Genomic DNA, 16,593 nt, shown 5'->3' with positions numbered 1-16,593 from the left:
CCCCATTCCACCTCTATCAGACTGCCACACTGAAAAGGACTGTACCCTGCTGGGGAGTGTTACACTCTGCAAATTTTATGTAAACAAAAATCAGAATAATGGATCCTAATCTGGTGTCTGTTTTCCATCCTTAAGATGTGTTGCTGTCAGCACTTGGGAGGCAGAGGGTCACGCATTTGAACCCAGCTTGAGCTACCCAGTAAATACCCTATCTCAAAGCATTAACAACAAAAAGTATGGTTTTCATTTCTCTGATTGGTTTGATTTTTTGAAACAGTTCCTGGTCTGGCTGGGGACTCACTTGTGTAGACAAGGCTGGCCTCAGACTGGTAGGCAATCCTGTCTCCTCAGTGATAGAATTATAGGCATGCATGCACACACACCTGGTTTGTGTGTTGCTAAGAATCAATCCAATGGCCTCATACATGCTAGGCAAGCACCTTAGTATCCAAGCTGCATCTCTAGTCCTCATTCAAACACTTTTTTTTTTTTTTTTTTGGTTTTCGAGACAGGGTCTCCCTGTGTAGCTTTGCACCTTTCCTGGAACTCGCTCTGTAGACCAGGTTGGCCTCGAACTCGCAGAGATCCGCCTGCCTCTGCCTCCCGAGTCCTGGGATTAAAGGCATGTGCCACCAGCGCCCGGCTCATTCAAACATTTTTAACTAAAACAAAATTTACAGCCAGGTGTGGTGTCACATATCTTTAAATCCCAGCACATAGATCTCTGTGAATTTGAGGCTAACTTGTTCTACATAGTAAGCGTCAAGACAGCCACGGGTATGTAGAGAGACTCTGTCTAACAAAAAATGTTGAAAAGTTTAATGTGCATAGGCATTGCCTGTATGTATGCACACATGACTGTCTGCTGCCTGCAGAGTTCAGACGTGGACAGTGGATCCCCTGAAATTGGAGCAACAAGAGAGAGAACCTGGAGCAGCCAGTACTCTTAACCACTTAGCCACTCTATCACTGAAAGAGAGGGAGAGGGAGGGAGGAAGGGGGAGAGAGAGAGGGAGAGAGAGAATCAACACAAAGGAAGAAGCATTTCTTTGGGCCCACAGGTTCAGAAGTTTCAGTCCATGGATGATTGGCTCCATTGTTTCTGGGTGTGTGGCAAGACAGACCATTACAAAAATGTTCACTTCATGGTAGACCACTAGCAAGGAACCTCTTTAAGGTCACAGCTCCAGTGACCAGCCTCCTCCAACCACACTCCATCTCCCTGTTTCCATTACCTCCTCCAACCACACTCCATCTCCATGTTTCCATCACCTCTCATTAACTCCTAAAACTATATATGAATCCATCTGTGAATAAACCCAGAGTGCATGGGATTCACTCGGCTCCCAGAACTCTGCCTCTCAACACTGCCATATGGCAGCCCAAGCCTTCAGCACACAGGCCTTTGGGGGACCTCAAATCCAAACAAATGCTTTCTGGTTCAGACAGAGGTCAACACAGGATTTTAGTCAATGTCACTGGGATCCGTTTCCTCCTGCCTTGGGCTCTCTACTTCTTTGTCAAGGGCTCTGCTCTCCACTCTGTGTAAATGGACTCCCTTCACACACTGGCAGGGCAATCCTATCTAAAGACAATGTCCCATCATCAACCCCCCTTCCCTCCATTATCACCTTGGTTGGGGCTGATGAGCCAAGTTGGGGCATAGTCAACAAGCATCAAGCCTTCTTGGTCCTGCAGATCTTAGAAAGGGTTTGCAACCAGGTTGAGCCTAACTGAGCTATTACACTCTCAGGGTCTCCTAGTCCCCGAACCCAAGGTCCTTTGGAGGAGCTGGCAGAGTTCTCAGATTGACCTAGGCAGCTGAATGGTATAGCAAAGATCCTTAAAACAAGTCCTTGGGGCTGCAGTTAGCTCAGCAATTAAAAACGCTTACTTGTTGCTCTTGCAGAGGCCCCATGGTTAGATTCCCAGCACCCAGCAGCCCACAGCTGTCTGTAACTCCAGTCCCCAGGGATCCAATACCCTCTCCTGACCTCAAGCACCAGGCATGCATGTAGTGCACATATATACATGCAGACAAAACACTCATACACATAAAATAATAAATGAATCAAGTCCTCAATGACAACTCAGTGATGATTTACTGGCCCCTTCTTGACCATCTACCGCAGGCACAGTGGGAGCATCATACGGAAAGTGAAGTTCATAAAAGTGTCTGCTGCTCTCAGTTGTCCTGATGGCCAGATCCTTATTTCTCCAGGGAAAGTCAACGATGTGCTTTGAAATGGAAGCATGTAGCTTGAGTCAGACTAGGAATTTTCCCCCTCCAGTAGATGACCTGGGCCCCCTGGATGTGCAACAGAGGACAGTGTCTGCATGCTGTCTCGACACTCAAGTGCAGCTGCTCCCTGTAGGGGCTTCTGAGGCTCAAAGGGAAACTGCCTGCAACCTTATCTTACTGAGGAAAGACACAGATGTTCTCTGTGGAACCTGCCAACCACAGGCCCTGATTAGACTCTGCCCAGCTGCCTCTCAATTGGGGCTGATGCCCTCGGGGACCCTAAGCCTCCTCCTTTCTGCATCCTCCAATCTTTTCCTGTTAGCATCAGCCAGACTCTGTCTTCCACTTTCTCTCTTCCTTTCTTCTCTTCTGCTCTGCCTCCTCCCTCCCTTGTGCCTGCCCTCCCCTCCACTCAGCCCCTCCCTCTCTCTTTCCCTCTTCCTCTCTGTCTCTACCTCTCTCTTTGCCTCTTCCTCTTCCAAGCCTTGAAGCATGATGCCTCTGCCTCCCTCCGTCCCCTTCCCTGATATTCCCACTGTTAGATCCATGTAACACAGAAACAAAAATTTCCCCAATTACTTCGACTGCTAGATAATAAGCTGTCAAATGAAGAAGAACAGTGTGATTACCATGGCAATTTGTCAGAACACAAAATTCTATGTGCAGCCTCATTTGGCTGCATTGGAAACACCTGCTTTGAGAATGTGCCCAGATCGAATTTTACTGCTTTCTTCTATAATGTAGGCTGCTGCTGCTGCTGCTGATGATGATGATGATGATATGATAATGAAAGTGATGATGCTGGTACTGATGCTGAGGATACTGGTGCTGATGCTGATGTTAAATTAGCTGATAACACTGGTACTAATATTGATGCTAATGATGCTGGTAGTAATGCTTAGCTTGGGGCTCCTGCTTCCTTTCATATCTTTTAAATTATTTTTATTAAAATTGTTTTTCATGCAACATATTGAAGATATGAATATAAGAATAATAAGACAAAAAAGTCAAAGCAAATGAAACAAAAAGTCCACAAAAAATGCCACTGAGTTGGTTTTTTGTTGGGAACTACTTCTGGGCACAGGGCCCACCCTAAAATGTGGTTGACATACCCTGTGACACTCCATTGGAGAAAACAGATTGCTTCCTTGCATGTCTGAGGAAGTTACTCCATCTACCTGTCATTGTGCAGATCTGATTTCTCATCTTTCCATGAGGCTTACCACTTTCCATGAGGGAGTGACCATCCCACTGCCCACAGCTCAGCATATCTTCACCCCAGCTCCTCTGCCCCCTGGAAGGTTGAGCCTCTCGATCTACCTGGAGCCAGAGAATAATTTTCAAAGATTGCTAATAAACACTGCTCTGGTGCTGTGGGTCTTCCAAATGTTCCAGCCCCTCATGGAGCTGCTTTGCTGAATTGTACTTAGTTTGGAGCCTGCGCTCCCCAAAAGTAGTCCACAAGCAACCATCACTCTTGGCCCATGGTTCCCTTTGTGAAGACCTTAGAAGACATTTATCTTCATCCTGATTAGTAAACTGACTTCCTTTCTACCTCTCAGAGGAAGCAAACTCTGTCTGCTTTGAATACTGGGACACTCAAGAAAAATGTGTCCCTCCCACTTCCACCCCAAGAATCAATCACAACTGTTTTTGTTTCGTGAGCGTGTGTGTATGTGTGTGTGTGTGTGTGTGTGTGTGTGTGTGTGTGTGTGTGTGTGTGTGTGTTTTTAAAGACAGGTCCTCAAACTCACTTGTAGATGAATTTCTAAATGGTCTTATTAAATAAAAAACACGGAGCCAAATATAGGGATGAAAGCCTAAGAGAGATCAGGGAAAATAGGGAAAGCCACCAGCCAACCTTACCTCACCAACTCTGCAGCTTCCAAAAGCGAGTTACTTCCTGTCTACCCACGTCTATATGCCTTGCTGTTCTGCCATCTGATTTGCTCTCTCTGTTCAGCTACATCACTTCCTCTTCCTACCTAGCTCTGTCACTTCCTGTCTGTCTGTACAGACCTCCAGACCTCCATGGTTAACTAGTTTTGGTATTTGAGGCAGGTGCCACCACACCTGGCTCTGTTTCCAGTGTGGCCTTGAACATACAGAGATCCTGCCTGCCAACTGATAGGATTAAGGGCGTGTACTACATTGCCCGACTTCTTTGTTTGCTTAAAATGGCTTGCTATTTCCTCTGATCTCCAGGTAAGCTTTATTTATTAAAGCACAAATAAAATATCACCACACTCACTGTGTAGCTGAAGATGACATTGAACTTCATCGTGGTGTTTCTTTTTCTTTTCTTTTTTTCCTTCTTTCTATTTGTTTGTTTGTTTGTTTAATGTACACAAGTGCTTTGCCTGCATGTCTGCCTACAAACCAGAAGAGGGCATTGAGCTGGTGTTGTCTGGGTGCTGGGAAGTGAACTCAGGACCTCTGGAAGAAAGCCAAATGCTCTTCACTGCTGAGCCATGTCTCCAGCCCTCATCATGGTTTTTCAACTGAAGATTTCATCAGTACAAATTTTCCACAAGAATCTAAGAGTACATCTCTTTCCAAATGCTGGCCCATGCACTCAGGAGTTAAATAAATCTTTGACCTATATTTATTTTAACAAATGAATAGTCTAACAGAAAACTGGGCTTTTATTGGGTCAAACAAAAATATTCCTCAGAGAAAGAAGTGGCTGGGAGTGTAGCTCAGTGACAGAGCACCAGCCTAGTGTGCCCAAGAGCTTAGGAGCCATCCCATCACCTTCCACCAGTAAAAAATAAAAATAGGGGCTGGTGAGTTGACTCAGTGGCTAAGAGCACTGACTGAATCCTCTTCCAAAGGACCCAGGTTTGATTCCCAGTACCCACATGTCAGCCAACAACTTTCTGTATCTCCAGTTCCAAAGGATTGAATGTCTCTTCTGGCTTCTGGGGCATCAGGCATGCATGTGACACACAGACATATATACAGGCAAAACATCCAGACACATAAAATAAAAATGCATTAATTAATTTAAAAGATGGATGCTTCCAGGCAGTGGTGGTGCACGCCTTTAATCCCAGCACTTGGGAGGCAGAGGCAGCCAGACCTCTGAGTTTGAGGCCAGCCTGGTCTACAGAGCAAGTTCCAAGATAGCCAGGGCTACAGAGAAACCCTATCTCAAAAAAAGAAGAAAAAAGAAAGAGGAAGAAAAAAGGAAAAAAAAAAAGTCTACCTCGGGGCTGGGAATGTAGCTCTCAGTTGAGATAGATTGCTTGCCTAACATGCACAAAGCCCTGGTTGATCCCCAACACCACATGAACCCAGGTATGGTGGCATACTTCTGTAATACTAGCCCTTGGGAGGCAGAGGCAGAAAGATTAGGAAATTCAGGGTCATCCTCACATATCCAGTTTGAGGCTTCCTAAGACAGATTATCTGTCTGTCTATCTATCTGTCTATCTATATCTATATATCCTCACCTCTCCTCTCCATATATGTGTGTCTGTACATGTGTGATTATGTTGTGGGGTATTCATCAGAGAAGACTGCTGGGACATGGGTTTAAGCCAATAGAAAGTCTTTATTAGTTGGCTGGCAACTATACCAGGTGTCCGGGATCCCAGTGCAGCACTGAGTCTTTCTCAGGGTGAACTTTAAAGTACAAAAAACATGTTCTGGGTTGACATACTCCAGTTAACAAGAACAGTTAGCCAGAAGTGGAACTACAGAAGCCGAAAGGCAAGGTTAGTATGTTTTGAGACTTTCCCAGAACTATGGACTTTGATGTATTAGGCCTTTGTTTTAGTTTTGGCAGGTGTTACTATTGTCTACGTGCTGAGCTTCACAGCCTGAATGGTACTTCCATCATGGATTCAGCTGTCCTAAGGTCTGAGGCCCTGTTACATTTATATATATATATGTATATAAACATATATATGTACATTATATTCAAATAAAAGTTTGTCTTGGCAAACTTATCTAAAAGAAAATGTTTTAGATTTTAGATAAGGATTTTAACCTTGCCCAAGGGGAGGTCTATCTTTACTCTACAACCACTCCTAAAGAATAATTGCTAGCACTCAGGGGGCAGAGCCAGGAGGATCTCTGTGAGTTCAAGGCCAGCCTGGTCTGTAGAGCGAGATCCAGAACAGGCACCAAAACAACACAAAGAAACCCTGTCTCGAAAAACAACAACAACAAAAACAAAAACAAAAAAACAAAAAACATGCTTTTAAATTTTTTTTAAAAATTGTATTTAAATGTGTGTGTATGTGTGTGTATGTTGTGGGGGCATACACATGTAAGTGCAGTTGCCCATGGAAGAGGGTGTTGGATTCCCTGGAGTTACAATCAGTTGTGATTAGCTTGATGTAAGCACTGGGAACTGTACCTCCAATCCTTTGCAAAAGCAGTATTCACTCTTAATGTCTGAGACATCTCCCCAGCACCTCCCCTGCCTCCCCCTCTTCTTCTTCATGAGACAAGATCTCACTGTGTCGGCCAGTCTAGTCTGAAACTTCTGGTAATCCTCCTGTCCCTTCCACTGCCTCCCAAGTTCTGAGTTACAAGCATGAGTCACTATACTAGGCTAATAAACATTCTTTTATGATCATTGCTGTGTGCTGCTGCCCTGGATCTGCTTCGGAAACTTGGTAGGAGACAATCCATTAGATCTTTCCTCTATCTGTAGAGCTCATTTGTCACCTTAAAATGGAAGCACACATCCATAAAAGAGGTTCAGACGTGGGGAGGGGAGGGGAGGGGAGGGGAGGCAGCATTTGCCTTAGAATAGAGAGCTTTCTGACAGATTAGGAAGGCTGGAGCTGTGGTGGGCTGTGATGATCTCTCTGGTGGGTCATGCTGACCCACGTGGACAAGTGACGCCGCCCCAGCAGAGTGCTTGGTACCTGACAGAGCCGGAGCCGAGGTGGAGCAGCAGTTGCTTAGTTTACCAGCTGTCACTTACCTGGTGAGCCCATTGTGTCTTCTTATTCTGGAGCCACGGAAAACACCCTGCACTCTTCAGGACGGGGAAGCCTTTTGCTGTCCTCTGACTGGAGACAGATGTATCTATTAGCAAGCCATTTTCTTTGAACGTTAGAGGTAGGCTACGGGACCATTAAATGAAGTCCCTCTCTCTGGTGAAAAGGGGACCGTTTCAGAGCCAAGCCAGCCCTAAGCTCAGCCTTACCCTCTCCACAGCAGAAACTACCCCCCACAGGGTCTCAGGGTACTTCCTTATATTCTGTGCAGTTGTTGCTGTTGTTTTGTTCTGTTTGTTGTTGTTTGAGACAAGGTCTTACTATGTCACCCTTGCTGACTTGGAACTAGACCAGCATACCTTGGAATTCACAGAGATCTTCTGTCCATCTCTCCCTCTAGAGTGCTGAGATTGAACGGATGCGACATCAGTATTTGTTGTTTTTCAAATAAATAAAAAGACCTAAAAGCATCCATATGCATTAAACATTGAAGTTTAACACGCTTAGGGGTGAGGTACTTCGGGGCCCCTTCCTGTTCTTCTGGCCCACAGTGTCCTTGGGCTGGGCACTGTTCCTGGATCTTCAGATACAAGGGGCACAGGGAGAGCAGAGAGGAAACTAACTTTCTTCTACTGTGACCGATGGTGATCTACTTGGTGTCCCAGGAAAACAGGACAGGGCTGGAGGCAACTTTAACCAACTCGACACACTGTGGTCTCTTTGGCTCTCTAATGCTCTTTCACAGAAATTACCAAGATGTCTGTCTTAATTAGGGTTTCTATCACTGTAAAGAGACACCATGACCACGGCAACTCCTATAAATAAAAACGTTTGAGGTGGCTTACATTTTTTTTTTTTCGAGACAGGGTTTCTCTGTGTATCTTTGGAGCCTGTCCTGGAACTCGCTCTGTAGACCAGGCTGGCCTCAAACTCACAGAGACCCGCCTGCCACTGCCTGGCAAAATATCTATTTATTTTATATATATGAGTGACCTGTCTTTATGCACACCGGAAGAGGGAATCAGATCCCATAATAGATGCTTGTGAGCCACCATGTGGTTGCTGGGAATTGAACTCAGGACCTCTGGAAGAGCAGCCAATGCTCTTAATCACTGAGCCATTTCTCCAACCCAGAGGTGGCTTACATTTTCAGAGGTTCAGTCCATTATGATCATGAAGGGGAGCATGTCAGCATGCAGGCAGATGTGGTACTGGAGCTGAGAGTGCTACATCTTGACTCAGAGGCAACAGGAAATCCACTGACTGTTACACTGAGGGAAGCTAGAGAAAAAGACCTCAAAGCCTGCCCCCACAATGACACATTTCCTCCAACAAAGCCTCACCTCCTAATAGTGCCACTCCCTTTGGGGTCATTTTCTATTAAACCACCACAATGTCCCTCCATTGCCAAATCTCAGTGCAGGACTGAGGATCTGGTCAGTTGGTAGAGTGCTTGCCTAACATACACAATCTGATTTGATCTCACCACCAGCTCTACATAAACCTGGCATGATGGCACAGCCTGTGATCCTAGCACCCTGGAAGCAGAGGCAGGAGGATCAGATCACCCTTGGCTGTATAGGACACTTACAGATAGCTTGGGCTCTAGGAGACCCTGTGAAAATAAATAAAGAACCTTAATGCAAACCTGGAAATTAGTTTGGCAGACATTTTATTTTACGTGTGTGTGTGTGTGTGTGTGTGTGTGTGTGTGTGTGTGTGTGTGTGTGATATGTATGTATGAATGCATACACACACACCACAACAAGAGTATGGAGGTTAGAGATGGGCCTGAACCCACAGTTGCAGGCTGTTAAATTCAGGAGATGGGTTTGGTCATTGTCTAGAAATTTCCCTATAAGCCTTGTGCTACCCACAGATTTGGCAAGTTTTCTACTTCCAAACATTGAGGAGCAAGAACACATTGTGTCAATCTCTACAATGTTAGCAACATCGTTTTTAAAGTGCAATTGTTCAACTAACTGATCTTTGACAAAGTTTGCTAGCATACAACCCATATTATATTATACACAGGTTTTATGTAGCGTGCCTCATGGCTCTCTCTTTTTTTAACTTTATTTACTATTATTGTTTGTGGTGGGGGCACGTATGTGTGAAAATCAGAGGACAGCTGGTGGACTCAGTCCTCCTCTCCCATCTTTACATGGGTTCTGGGTTCAAATTTACATCATGAGGTTTGGCAGCAAGCACCTTTACTGCTGAGTCATATCGCCAACCCTGGCTTATGAATTTTTGTTTATTTACTTTGGTTTTTCCAGACAGGGTTTCTCTGTAGGCCTGACTGTCCTGGAACTCACTCTGTAGCCCAGGCTGGCCTCAGACTCAAGAGATCCGCCAGCCTCTGCCTCCCAAGTGCTGGGATTAAAGGCATGCGCCACCGAGTTTACAGACTTCTTTAATGCTCTCTGCCAGGTCCCTGTGAGGTAAGAGCTGAGCACTGTCTCACAGAGAATGGCATATCTTTAATTTGATGTATTATTTGGGGATGAGCACAGTGTGGTGGTTTGAAAGAGAAGAGCCTCCATAGGTTCATATGTTTGAATGCTTGGTCCCCAGTTAATGAAAACTGTGAAGGATTGAGAGGTGTGGCCTTGTTGGAGGTTTCAAAAGCCCACATCAGGCCCAGTCTCTCTCTCTCTCTCTCTCTCTCTCTCTCTCTCTCTCTCTCTCCTCTCTCTCTCTCTGCCTACAGATCAGGATATAAAGCTTTAAACTATTGCCCTAGCACCATACCTGTCTGCTTCCTGACATGATGATCATGGATTAACTGTAAACAAGCCCCTAATTAAATGCTTTCTTTTATGAGAGTTGCCTTGGTTAGCCTGGTGGTGGCGCACACCTGTAATCCCAGCACTTGGGAGGCAGAGGCAGGCAGATCTCTGTGAGTTTAAGGTCAGCCTGCTCTATAGAGCTAGTTCTAGGATAGCCAAGGCTACACAAAGAAAAAAAAAAGAGTTGCCTTGGTCATGCTGTCTCTTCACAGCAATAGAACACTAAGACACACAGTGTCCCGGTAGCCTTGACTCTTGCTACTGATGATCACTGACCATATAGTCTCCAACCACCTCTTAGGATCAGCTGTGCCCTCCTTTTCTCTTGATTTAGCCAAACACCAAGAAGAGAGACATCTTTCTTTTGAAAAATTAAAAGCTTTTCTGCATGAGTCCTATCACTCTGGTATTTATTTATTTACTTACTTACTTATTCATTCATTCCGAGACAGGATCTTGCTCACTATGTAGCTCTTGATAGGTTGAAATGATACATAGGTCAGGCTGACCTCAGGCTTACAGAGATCCTTCTTGTTCTGCCTCTGTAATTCAGAGGTTCCAGGCTTGAGCCACCAAACACGGCTTCTCTCTGGTACTTCTACAATTCTTCACTAAAAATCACCATTGCCCAACCCACTTGAGCCCAGTGTGGTGGCACACAGTTTTAATCCAAGCGCTTGGCATGCAGAGGCAGGATCTCTCGAAGTTCGAGACCAGCTAGAGGGATATAGTGAGACCATGTCTCTAAATACATACATACATACATACATACATAAATTACCTCCCCCTAAAATGTTCCCAATTACACCCTGAGCAATTACACTCCATGCTCAATTCTTCTGCATGCTCAGAAGGCCCACTCTCGGTCCCCTGGTCAGAAGCTACGGCCCACTGACAATGTCTCACCCCGCCTAAGTGTGCTGTCCATTATGAGCAGGGAAACTTCCTTGGTGGTACCAACTGACATAGAAATTCAAACTGCTTCTTCTCCATGCCCTGCACATGCCACAGGCCCAGACATTTCCAAACCCACCAGCTGGGGTCCTCAGGCACTAAGCCTTCTGCAAGGCATCTCCTGGGTAACAGCCACTGTGGATTAGGAGGTAAATGATACCGTGGCCAGGTCCACATGCCCAGACATCCAGCCTTGTGCAGGCACTCATCAAAGCCTGTGCAGTGTGTCAGGGCTATAAATAGCCCTCCAGCTCTGCTCTAGGTTCAAGGTGTTCCTGAGAGTAAAGGGCACTGCTGAGGTGAGGGAAAAGAACATTTTTATGATTTCAAAAGCATCAAGTCAAGCCTGTTATAGAATCCAGGATTTTCAGGTTAATTTCCTTTGGGATTTAGATTGGATTTGTGGCAGCCAGAACCAGACAGCACAAGGCCAGAAACCTTAGAGGCTGGGGCACTGGCCGGGGATAGGGGGTGGGAGTGGGGGTGGGGAAGGGACTCAAGACTTACTTTCCAAATAGCTTAATGAACCAATTTACTGAGAAGCAGAGAAATGTCCCACGGCTTCCACAGCAGGCCCTCAGCAATCCAGTCTCCTCAAGATACCTAGCTGAGCCTGGCGGTGGTAGCGCACGCCTTTAATCCCAGCACTCGGGAGGCAGAGGCAGGCGGATCTTTGTGAGTTTGTGGCCAGCCTGGTCTACAGAGCGAGATCCAGGAAAGGCACCAAAACTACACAGAGAAATCCTGTCTCGAAAAACAAACAAAAAAAAAAGATACCTAGCTGAAAAGTTGCACCTTACCAGGTCACTGTGGAGGTCAAAGCCCAACTTCTGAGTAACAGGATTGGGTTTTTTCCATGATTGTCCAGGAGAATGGACCCTGGGTGGCACCCAGCCTGATTCAGGGAAGAGGTACTCAGACCCTGCCTGTCATGTGCTAGGGTCTGAGGCATATGCACCTTACCCATCTCAGATTCACGGCATTTTGGATGCTGACCTCTGCTTCACTGTATGATGTTGGGGGTAAGCCTAGCAGGATGGGCTTCAGGCACTGATTTTAATGCAAAGGACACACACTACCCTGGCGTCTTCAATACTATCTCCCTCTCACTACAGTCTTGTGCCAATGAACTAGACGCCCACTGGGAGGAAGGCACAGTTGGACCTGGAGTCTGTGAGGAAAGACAGACAGGCTGAGCCTTCCTCCTATCTGCCCATTGGAGGGCTCAGAGAGGGTGAGGTAAGTCTTGTCTCTGCTTGAGGAGTTTTGTGGAGGTGGACAGTGCTGAGCAGTACCTCAGGCCTGAGGGAAAGAATGCCAGAATGCTAATGCTAACAATCCAGTCTTGGGCCACAGGGGACAGTTTAGCCCAAAGAGAACATTCGTTCACTCTTTGTTTTGTTTTGTTTGTTTGTTTGTTTTGAGACAGGGTTTCTCTGTGTAGCTTTGGAGCCTGTCCTAGAACTCTCTCTGTAGCCCAGGCTGGCCTTGAACTCACAGAGATTCGCCTGCCTCTGCCTCCCAAGTGCTGGGATCAAAGTCGTGTGCCACCACTGCCAGGCTTCACTTGTTCTCTCTTAAGAAGAAGGCAATAGGACTGGAGAGATGGCTCAGCAGTTAAGAGCACTGGCTGTTCTTCTAGAGGTCCTGAATTCAATTCCTGGCAACCACATGGCAGCTCGTGACCATCTATAATGGGGTCTGGTGCCCTCTTCTGGCATGCAAACATGCACACAGATAATTTTTTTTAAAGATTTATTTATATGTACACAGAAGAGGGCACCAGATCTCACTACAGATGGTTGTGAGCTACCATGTGGGTGCTGGGAATTGAACTCAGGACCTCTGGAAGAGCAGTCAGTGCTCTTAACCTCTGAGCCATCTCTCCAGCCCCACACAGATAAATTTTAAAAGTTGATAAATTAAAAAGAAAAAGAAGGAGGAAAGAAATGTACTCAGGGCTCCTTTGCTTGTTCGTTTGGCTGGTTGGTTTTGTTTTATTTTTGAGGCCAGGTCTCTTGTAGTCCAGGCCTCAAACTCCTGATGCTCTTGCCTTTATGTCCCGAGTGCTGGAATTCTAGACTTACACCCCCACACCCAGCTAGGACAGCGGGTTCTGAAGAAGTGTCTGCCACTGCTCTCTGGCCAGGGGCTCAGATACCCATCATCACGGACAGAATTCCAGAGTGTTCTGCTAGAGGCAGTGTGAGCACCCAGGCCAGAAGTCTGTGTGGTGAGCTGGCTGTGCTCTGCAGGTTGGCGTTGGCTCACTCTATCCTCTGCTCCCACAGCTTTTACACCACGATCACCTGTCGAAGAATATTATTTTAAGATGTGTTACTTTTGTTTATGTTGCATTTGTTTAACTCTGTGAAGCTGTGTTACTGTGCCTGATGGTTTAATAAAGAACTGAACAGCCAATAGCAAGGCAGGAGAAAGGGTAGGCGGGGCTGGCAGGCAGAGAGTATATATAGAAGGAGAAAATTGGGAGGAGAGATCTAAGATCTAGAAGGAGCCAGAGAAGGGGAGGGCATCAGGGGCCAGCCACCCAGCTACACAGCAAGCCACGAAGTAAGAGTAAGATTTACAGAAGTAAGAGAATGGAAAAAGGCCAGAGGCAAAAGGTAGATGGGAATAAGGCTGGGCATTCATAAGTAAGAATAAGCCTCGGCGTATGATTTATTTGGGGCCTGGGTGGCAGGCCCCCCAAAAAGAGCCAAAGAACAAACAACAACAGTCACCACTCACAGCAGGGGCTTTGAAAAGACCCCTTCTCTGTGCCTGCCCCATATCTCCACCCAAAACAGAGCCCAGGCAGGTCTGGTGTCTAGTCAGAGCACAGGAAGCCACCTCTGTAAACACTGGCCACCTCTCCATTTCCCTCACATTGTCACATACCCCAGAACAGGGAATCACACACTCACTATCCATTGCAGCCCCTGTCTCAAGCTTCAGAACCCTTGTGAAGACACCCTGTGTTAACATGGGACAGAGACCAGTGCTGAATCCCAGCACCAAGCTACACTTAAGCCCTATCTGGCTCTGCAGTCGGTATCAGAACTTCCTGCTCAGACAGCCTCTGGTGAACTCAGAGAACTCTGGTTTTGTTTATTTAATTTTTTTATTTTGAGATAAGGTCTTGCCATGTAGCTGTGACTGGCCTGGTACTTAATAACTCCATATGTAACCCAGTTAGGCCTCAAATTTGCCATCCTTCCTTGGCTTCTCAAGTGATGGGATTAGCAAATCGGCATCATCATACCTGGCTCTGTTTCTGCATTTTAAATAGGTTCTGGCTATGTCATCCAGGCTGAGCTGGAACTTAACGATTCTCGTGCCCTAGCTTCCCATTGCAGGGATAGCGGCATGCAACGTGACACTGGAGAAGGCATCCACCTTTCCTGGGAGGAAAATCTGGATCCTCCCATAATTATCATCCAGAGTGCTGGGTTGCCCATCAGACACCAGCCCCGTAGGTTGAGGATGGGACTGTTCTCACTAGAGAGCCAGGCTCTCAGGAAATGCTCAAGATTTTGCTTCTAGAAGGTCCAAACTAGACAGAACAAATGCTATTTTTGTTGTTATATAAAGGCGCAAACTGTTCTCCCTGACTCTCAAAAATGATCTTCCTGCACACAGACGGCAGGGCTAAGCTGAACATCCCTGAGATGAATCATCTGAAGCATTGTTATTCATTTCTTCTCCTCGTGATAGTCTCATTTCAAGCCCTTTGAGTCATCACAATCAACACTACTCCTGAAAGCACAGGGTCTTTTGTTCAGATCAGAAAATTCATGGGGATCATCTTAGTTAGGGTTTCTATTGCTGTGAAGAGACACCATGATCACAACAACTTTTTTGGGGTTTTTTGGAGTTTTTATTTTGTTTTGCTTTGTTTTGTTTTGAGACAGGGCTTCTCTGCATAGCCTTGGCTGTCCTGGAACTTGCTCTGTAGGCCAGGCTGGCCTCAAACTCAGAGATTTACCTGCCTCTCCCTTCTGAGTGCTGAAATTATAGGCATGTGCCACCACCACCCAGCTCATGGCAACTCTTATAAAGGAAAACATTTAATTGGGAGGCTTACCATTCAGAGGGTCAATCCTTTATCATCATGATGAGACATGGCAGCAGGCAGACATGGTGCTGGAGAAGGAGCTGATAATTCTACATCTTTGATCCACAGGCAACAGGAAATGAACTGAGACACTGGGCATGGCTTGAGCATGTATGAGACCTCAAAGCCAGCCCCAACAGTGACATAGTTCCTCCAACAAGGCCATAACTATTCCAACAGTATCACTCCCTGTGAGCTTATGGGGGCCAATTACATTCAAACTACCATGGAGGTATAAGGACACAATGATGAGATTTCACATTGAAGGTAAGAGGCCGTGATGTTGAGGTCAATTGTGGTAAATTTATTTACTGTTGTTGTGTGAGTGTGCACATCTGTCCTACATATGTGGAGGTCAGAGAACAAGTTGTGGAAGCCAGTTCTCTCCTATCACGTGGATTCCAGGGATCAGACTCAGGTTGTCAGGCATGGTGGCCAGTACCTTTACCTGCTGATCCATCTCACCCCTAACTCTGGTCCCTTGTCCTTCCCTGAATACCTTTTAAGATACATGGGTCATGACACCTGCTGATCTTGAAGCAGGAGAACATTTGGGAGTACCATTACTCCCTACATGACTCTCACTACAGTGGAGGCTGGGCCCAGCTTCTAAGCCAGGGTCTTAAAACCCACACCAGAGGCCATTTCTAAAGCCGACACTTTTATGGGCAAGCACCTGCCTTTCTGAAAACATTGTGCATGATATCCTCTGAAGCAACCACCATCTTGGGGAGTTCAGCTGGGCCTGCTTGCAAAAGGATTATCCCAGCTGGGCTGTTGACTGTTTACATCTCCTCGTGGGAGGGTGGGGAGAGTCACAGGACTCTCACAGGTGAATCCTGCCACTCACTACTACCCACCTGTTCCATGCAAAATTGCAATATGACCCAGAGGGGAAGGGAAGACGTAGGAGAAGGTGACTCTACCTATGTGGACTGTGGGGAAGCCCTCACTCCCATTAGGTTAAAGGCTTTCCACATGCAGCTTTTGGGGAAAGAAGACCCACACCATTGTGTGCAACCCTTTACCTGTGCGCTGTAAATAAGCCCAATAAGCTCATTGCTTCCCCAGAGTGAGCTTGTGAAATCATGTCTTGGTTTGTCATTGGGACCTTAGGAGGAGGGGTAAGCATTGCTTATGTCTTTTCCAGGGAAGGAATTTTAGAAACAGAGACTGATGAAGGTGTTGAATCTCATTAACACCCAAAGCAACAGGACTGTGTAAACACACGAGCAGGCACATGCACATGGGTGCAAATGTGCACATACATTCATGTATGCACACACTTACAAACAGAAATGTGGACTGACACAATCTGACAAGATTCCTTGGTCTCTCTCCCTTCCACTCTGAATGAAGACTAAGCCTTTTCAGGCGGGAGCTGGGGGCCTCTCTGTCCAGGCTGACCCTCATTCCCGGCCCACTTCTCCTACAACTCTGCCTTTGCCTGCATCCTTGAACAAGCAGTTGCTCACATCCACTCATCCCTTCCAACACAGACTGTGTTGGTTTTGGATTCCTGGCCCATGAGGA

This window comes from Peromyscus californicus, unplaced genomic scaffold (assembly GCF_007827085.1).
Source record: "Peromyscus californicus insignis strain IS unplaced genomic scaffold, ASM782708v3 Scaffold_8__1_contigs__length_139910024, whole genome shotgun sequence".
NCBI classification, from domain to species: domain Eukaryota; kingdom Metazoa; phylum Chordata; class Mammalia; order Rodentia; family Cricetidae; genus Peromyscus; species Peromyscus californicus.
Note: the sequence above shows the minus strand (reverse complement) of the source record.